At 44.6% G+C, this 7,206-nt stretch overlaps 1 long non-coding RNA gene across 1 annotated transcript; it reads right to left on the minus strand.

Annotated features, from left to right (window-relative positions):
- Nucleotides 1–412: 412 nt before the first annotated feature.
- Nucleotides 413–6,398, minus strand: LOC121137203. Its single transcript, XR_005874434.1, has 3 exons — nt 5,807–6,398; nt 5,471–5,522; nt 413–541 (listed from the first exon to the last, which is right to left on the minus strand). It is a non-coding gene; the product is annotated as an uncharacterized LOC121137203 (long non-coding RNA).
- Between the last annotated feature and the right edge of the window lie 808 nt (nt 6,399–7,206).

Genomic DNA, 7,206 nt, shown 5'->3' on the forward strand with positions numbered 1-7,206 from the left:
CCAGGTCCCTCTCAGTTTCCCTCTGCTCCTCCCACACCCTCCCACCAACTCCCCCCCAATATCCCCTCATTTCCCCAGGGAGTGTGAGGCCCTCCATGGGGGTGTCCATAGTCTGTCATTACATCCAGGACAGGGCCTGGACCCTCCCTGCAAAACACATTTTAAAAATAATTCATAAAAGAAATCGAGTGTGATGGCACACATATTGGGGAGATTGGAGTTCAAGGCCAGTCTCCACCACGTGAGACCCTAAAGCAAAAGAAACAAATATCAATTCATTTTTAAAATTCCAAAGTGATATATACCACATTATACATATACTAACTCACCTTCAATGTTCTTGTTTAGGTTCTGTCTTTTTTTTTTTTTTTTTTTTTTTTTTGACTTTTCGACAACTCTGGCTGACCTGGAACTCCTCCGTAGACCAGGCTGGCTTTGAACTCACAGAGATCCACCTTCCTCTGCCTCCTGAGTGCTAGGATCAAAGGTGTGTGCCACCACCTGGCAGTTTCTGTCTTCTTTTGTGACGATCTTTTTAAACCTGAGTGAATTCATACACAGGTATTTCCTAAGTCCTACAAGGCATTTTAGAGCCCACACATAATCTCCTTCTGGGCTTCAGACTTAATACACTTCCTGTCAAGAAGTCTTCTGCGGGCTGGGCTGTGATTCGGTTGGTGGGGTGTTTACCTAGCAATGAGGACCCCGCCCCCCGGTGGAATCCCCAGCACTGCAGTGGCACCTGTCTATAATCCCTGCACTTGAGAGATGCTGGCAGGAGATCAGAAGTTCAAGGTCAAGTTCCCATAAGGGTCGGCCTGAGCTACATGAGACCCTATCTCAAAACAACAGACACCTGTGAAAGTTGCCCTAGTCCAAAACACATTCATTTCCACGGGGAACCCTATTACTATGCTGTGGAGCTGGAATTTCCAGGACTACACTGTGGGAAGGCAGTGACTGGGCCATCTAGCAGGCATAGTAATAGTTGCACCTGATAAAGGCGCCCACGCAACCAACTGAGATGCGGCAGCAGTGGTGTGCGCTCCTGTGACCCGAGCACTCGGGTCGCAGAGGCCGGAAGATCAGGAGTTCGCCAGCCTGGGCTTCATGAGACTGTCTTAAAAATTTAATCCAGGATAACAAAATGCAGTCTAAATGAAATTTGAAGGAAGTTGGTGGGTAAGGTTGTCCTGGAGTTGACTATGTCACCCAGGCTGGCCTCAAACTCAGAGACAATTCACCTTCCTCAGCCTTCGAAGTGTTGGGATCACAGGCCTGTACCACACCTACCAAGACACCGACCTTAATTGCAGGGGTAGGGGGGTGTCTGAGTTGGGGAGTTGTTTTTTTGTTTTGTTTTGCTTTTTTGCCTTAAGTAACCATACATGGGGCCAACATGTAAGAATCTGGAATAAGAAACGTTCCCAAAACAACCATTTTTTTTTCATGGAAAAACTAAACCCAAAGTGTGGTGCATTCCACTCTCAGAGAGTCAATCTCTCCTTTCCCCTCACACACCTGGAGCCTTTAAAATGGTCCCTGAGATGTAGACCACGAAGCGGTCAAGAGAAAAGGCCACCCACCCGGACCAGACCTGTCAGGCCCTTCTGTGTCAGAGCTCACAGGAAAACACACACACACACACACACACACACACACACACACACACACACACACACACCCTCACCCCTGAGAACAAAATAGCAGCTTTCTGACAGGAACTGTTATCCAATAAAAGCATTTTATAAGGAACCCTGTGTCGAGCTCCAGGACTGAAAGGAAGAGACTGGGTGTAGGGGCTTGGGGTGAGTGCAACTGAGTCACAAGGCTCCCTTAAAACACCTTCTAACCGGTGAGGTCTGGTGGAAGCTGAGACTGGAGGACTGCCAAGTTCAAGGCCAGCCTGGGGAATTTTATAAAAAGGAAAAAGAGGACTGCAGATGTAGCTCAGCGGTAGAGCGCTTGCCTAGTGTGTCTAAAGTCCTAGGTTCAACGCCCAGTGCTTCACAAGTAAATAAATAAATAAATAAATAAATACTCTTCAGACGATGGCCTTTGACCCTCTGCCTCCAGAGGCGCCCTGTGGCTCCCTTTCTCCCCCCCCGCCCCCCCACAGCGAGGCTCCGCAGACAACAGGCACACAACCAGGGGGATTAGGATGCAATTTGTCTCCTGTTGCTCACGACATTTAATAGAAGACTAGACAAAAACCGCATTTCCATAAATACTAATTGATTGGTGGCTGATTGATCCACCGAGGTCCTTCTAACAGTAATTATTATCCCCAGAGAAGCTGAACTCAGAATGCAAATTCCCGGCTCTGGTTTTTGCCTGGAGGTTATTTTACATTTCAAGGGAGCCTCGCAGTTTGAACCGGACTGTGAAAAATGAACCCAAGCAGGCTGGCAAACAGTTTTCAAATCCCATTCTGCCCACGACATTTGCATCCCTTCTGGTGACATTTGTCAACTGTCACCAGGCCCTCTCTATCCATCATCTTCTCCCACACAGGGACAGCCTGCCACAGTGAGCGTCCATCTATCTGCTCCTTGTTCCTAATCACAGGATTTTATAGCAACTTTTCAAAGGAAAGGAAGTGAAAACCATAATGTACCTCATCAAACCCACCAACTGCTCGTCCTGTTGGGATTTGACCTTGGACTCGTTTAAACTTAAACAAAAGCTTAATTCTATCTCTGAGAATTACGGGCACCACTAACTATATACCAGTAAACAAATGAGTTGACCCTGAGATGCATCGATGTCATTAGCCATATTAACGATCCAGGATCTTCTGCCTAAAATACTGATATTTGAACTAGCTAGTTAAGTTGGAAGAGAGAAGGAAATGCCCAGTGTATGCAAGGTTAAGAATTCATAACAGATATCCACCTCCGGGGTCCTTGTGAGTTCACAGAAGCGGACGGAAAGTGATACTTAATTGTCAAAATTAAAAATTCTCAGAGGCACAAGTGCAAGGCAACTTCCTCTTTTTCTGTTCTACTCCGTGTCTGGGGAACCAAAGAAGTGAATGAGCTCTTTTGGCTGTTGGTTCCAAGAAATGGTTTTGCTGTTGTGAATACGAAAGTTCTTGCAACCATTCACTACGGGTTCTGTTTCAACCGTGATGCTCCGTAGTAAGGTGCTAACCGCAGCTCCGGAGATTCTATTCGGTCCTCCAGGCTATGGGGGCCTTTGATCCAGCCAGCTGGGTGTTTTTTCTCTCACTAACGAAAGCATATCAAATACTGTCTCTCCACATTCGTGACTGCTGTCTAATCTCACTTTACTCTTCCACGGAGATTTGGGGGGCAGTTTGATGAGACGCTTTGTCCACAGTCTATCCAAGCCACAGTTATGTTGATGATAGGAACCTAACATTACATTTTATGGGGTAAATTTATTCGAGGTCAGGAAAAGAGGGGTGCGGGGTAGGAGGTGAGGGGGGAGTTGAAGGCTGATGTCTATGCTGCCACCTGTTGGCCATATGAGGAAATACACGGGGAAGAAAGCGCTCCATTTGTATTCATAGCCTACTTATATTCTGGTCCATAAACGCTTCTCAGATTCTGGGGAGGGAGTTCACAGGCCATTTCAAGGATATTACAAAAGCCTGAACCTGTCCTCAGAAAAAATTAAAAACACGTACAATATAGATTTTTAGCAAAATCTTTTTAAAGCTTTATTTAATTTAGTTTCTGTCTGTTAGTGCTTTGCTCACATGAATGTCTGTGCACCAAAGGCATGCCTGGTGCTCTCAGAGGTCAGGAAAGGATAGTGGATCCCTCTAGAACTGGAGCTATGGACAGTGGTCAGGTGATATGGGGGTGCTGGGAATCAAACTCAGGGCTTCTACAAGAGCAAGGTATTTTTGTAGACAAATTTGGACAGTCCAAAGTCCATCGTATACCTAAGAAAAGCAACCTCATTTTTGGTGCTGTGGCAAAAAAAAAGCACAAATAAAAGTAATCAGACATTCTGGGACAATAATTTGAATGCAAGATTATTCTGGGAATTTTTTTTCTTTTTTTACAATAAATGATTTTTTGTTTGTTTCAAACCTGGTAGTTTACTACTGAAAGAAACAAAACAAAACATTTTAACCTTGTCCCATGGCCACAAACAGTTGCATTCTAGGATAATGGAATGGGGATGACTCTGTGGGCCTTCTGGGTGGTGTCCCATCAGAAACAGGATGCTTTTGACACCCTACACTGGCTGTTGGACCACCACAGACAGGAGCAAGTGCACAGGGACCAGTCACCTGGGCCTTCTGTGTTTCTGGGACTTTAGACAGAGACGGTTACACACTTGCCTCTAGCATCGTTTTCTCCAGTGCTGGGATCAAACCCAGGGCCTTCCTTGTAAGTGTTGGGCAAGCATTGCACCACCGAGCCACGCCCCCAGATGCTAAGATATTTTTAATTCACTCCAGGGATCTCCATATTTAGAGACTTCCTACTCCATGCCCAGAACAAAGCTATTTCGCCCATGTCCTGTCTAGGAAGAGAGACTTGCTCACAATCCTCAGAGCATCTAAGGACTACCCAAGATAGCCTTCCTGGCTTCCTCCTTCAGAGTGAGTGACAGGCACCTAAAGGAGCTTGGATAGACCATCCCACACACTTGTCCTTTCAAGGGGTCAACATGACCAAGATATTAACTTAGAGCAGCACTTGCAACCCTACACAAGTCTCACGTCTTCATGAAATTAACACTCCATTGGACTGGAGGGATGGTTCAGCAGTTAAGAGCACCCGCTGCTCTTCCAGAGGACCCTGATTCAGCTCCTAGTGCCCATGTTAGGTGACTCACAACCGCCTCTAACTCAGTTCCACAGGATCTAAGCCTGGTTTTGCTTCCATGGTCACCTGGCTCTCACACAGGGTGCACATACATATATGCAAACACTTACACATAAAGGAAAGTAAAAATAAATCTTTAAATAAGTTAGGACTCTCCTGTGAGTCCCCTAATATCCAATGTATGCTTCAGAAGGAATATACAGTAATAGTAGCTGGTCTCTCTGTCTGGATAAATGCCTTTTTGTCTTTAGTTGGGTTATTATCTTTACTCTTGCTATAACGACTCTCATTCATAATAGCATGCTATTCCATCACTATGCAATAGTTCACCATGGAAAGGATGTACCATTAGGAATAATAATGGACTTTCTGAATATGACTTCCCAAAGGTAATAAAAACAATTGGCAAATAGGATTACACAAAATTAAAATGTTTATGCATATCAATGGAAACAGTAACCAGATTGAGGAGACAAGCTACAAAATGGGAGAAAAAAATGCTGCCAGCTATTTATTGGGTGAGGGATTGATATGTAGAATATGTAAAGAAAAATAAACACACAAAAATTTCAGCCAATAAATCATGGTACGAGTTAGTGTTACAGATGTGTAATCAACTACTCAGCCAACAAAGGCAGAATGGTCTCCTGGTCAAGGCCTACCTGGGCTGTAGAATGGGTTCCAAGCAGCCAGGGCTACACAGCAAGACCCCGTCTAAAAGGGGAAAAAAGAAAGTTGAGATTCTACCTCACGCCATCAAGAAAGTAAACCACAATAGCCAGGAAAGAAGAGCACATATGCAGCCAGGTGTTGGTGGCACATGCCTTTAATCCCAGCACTCGGGAGGCAGAAGCAGGCGGATCTCTGTGAGTTCGAGACCAGCCTGGTCTTCAAGAGCTAATTCCAGGACAACCTCCAAAGCCAAAGCCAAAGCCACAGAGAAACCCTGTCTTGAAAAACCAAAAAAAAAAAAAAAAAGATAAAGAAAGAACACGCACACAGTTGTGGTGAGACTGTAGCTTGGCATAGCCACTCTGAAAGCCAATATGAACATCCCGTGATAAAAGGAAGAAAAATGGAACATGATCCGGGAGCCTATACTTTATAAGCGTATAAAGAAATCAAAGTCACACAGCACAGAGTAGCTGACCCCAATGTTTACGGAAACACTATTCACAGTAGCTTAGCTACACAATTACCCAGGTGCCCATCACAAACGAGCAGATGAAGGGCACAAGGCACGTACACAGTGGGGTTTTATTCATTTTCAGGAAAATGCATGGGGGCAGAGACCATCATGTTAGCTGACAGAAAGTAAATTCCCAATGATATGTTCCACCTGTTTTTCTCACATACAAAAATCTAGACTATCTATACAAATCATGCAATTTTTCAAGATTTTTAAAAATCTTGCATTGAAATTCTATCTCACTCCGTGTATTTATATGCACACACCCAAGTACATGCATGCGAGCAGGACTGGAGAAAGAGCAGAACCAGGCAGAGGTGGGAGGAGGATTAAGAGTGGGTGATGAAACTGCAGGTGCTAGCACACGCCTTTAATCCCAGCCTCGGAAGACAGACAGAGGAAGGCAGATCTCTGTGAGTTCAAGGCCACGTCTAGCCTACAGAGTGAGTTCCAGGATACACTGAGAAACCCTGTTTAGAAAAACCAAAACCTCCGGGTGTTGGTGGCGCACGCCTTTAATCCCAGCACTTGGGAGGCAGACGCAGGCGGATCTCTGTGAGTTCGAGGCCAGCCTGGTCTATAAGAGCTAGTTCCAGGACAGCCTCCAAAGCCACAGAGAAACCTTGTCTGGAAGAAAAAAGAAAAAAAGAAAAAAAGAAAAACCAAAACCAAAACAAAATTGGTGGAGATGAAATATAATCAGAGAACATGATACACAAATGAAAATGTCACAAAGCAACCCATTAATTTGTACAGTGAATTTATACTATTATTAAAAAGAGAAACTTAAATAGCCTCCTTTTGTGGGGGACAAAGATTCCCTTGTACGCTGCGAGTGTCCCTTCCAGCTAACAGTGCCTGCAGACCCCTGGCAGATAGGTGAAGCAGTGAGCTCTAACCGAATCACTGTCGCTCGCTTCTGGGTTGCTTCAGGAGGTTTTACGTTTTATTAATGTAATAAAATGTAGCTTCCACAGTCATCTAAAGTATGTAACTACAAATGCATGTTATTGATATTACCAGCGTGACGCTTGAGTTTGCTTTTCCATTAATAGAAACTCTGCACTTTATGCATTAATTATACAAAGAATTAATGACGGCTTACACAAGTCAGTCTACGTGGAGACGGCGTCGAAACAATTACTCTGATGGTAGAGCGCTCCTCTCTTTAGTAAAGCTGATGTTCCAAGCAGTGGCTTTAAGTGCACT

Source organism: Mesocricetus auratus, unplaced genomic scaffold, assembly GCF_017639785.1.
Source record: "Mesocricetus auratus isolate SY011 unplaced genomic scaffold, BCM_Maur_2.0 Super-Scaffold_100676, whole genome shotgun sequence".
Classification (NCBI taxonomy): domain Eukaryota; kingdom Metazoa; phylum Chordata; class Mammalia; order Rodentia; family Cricetidae; genus Mesocricetus; species Mesocricetus auratus.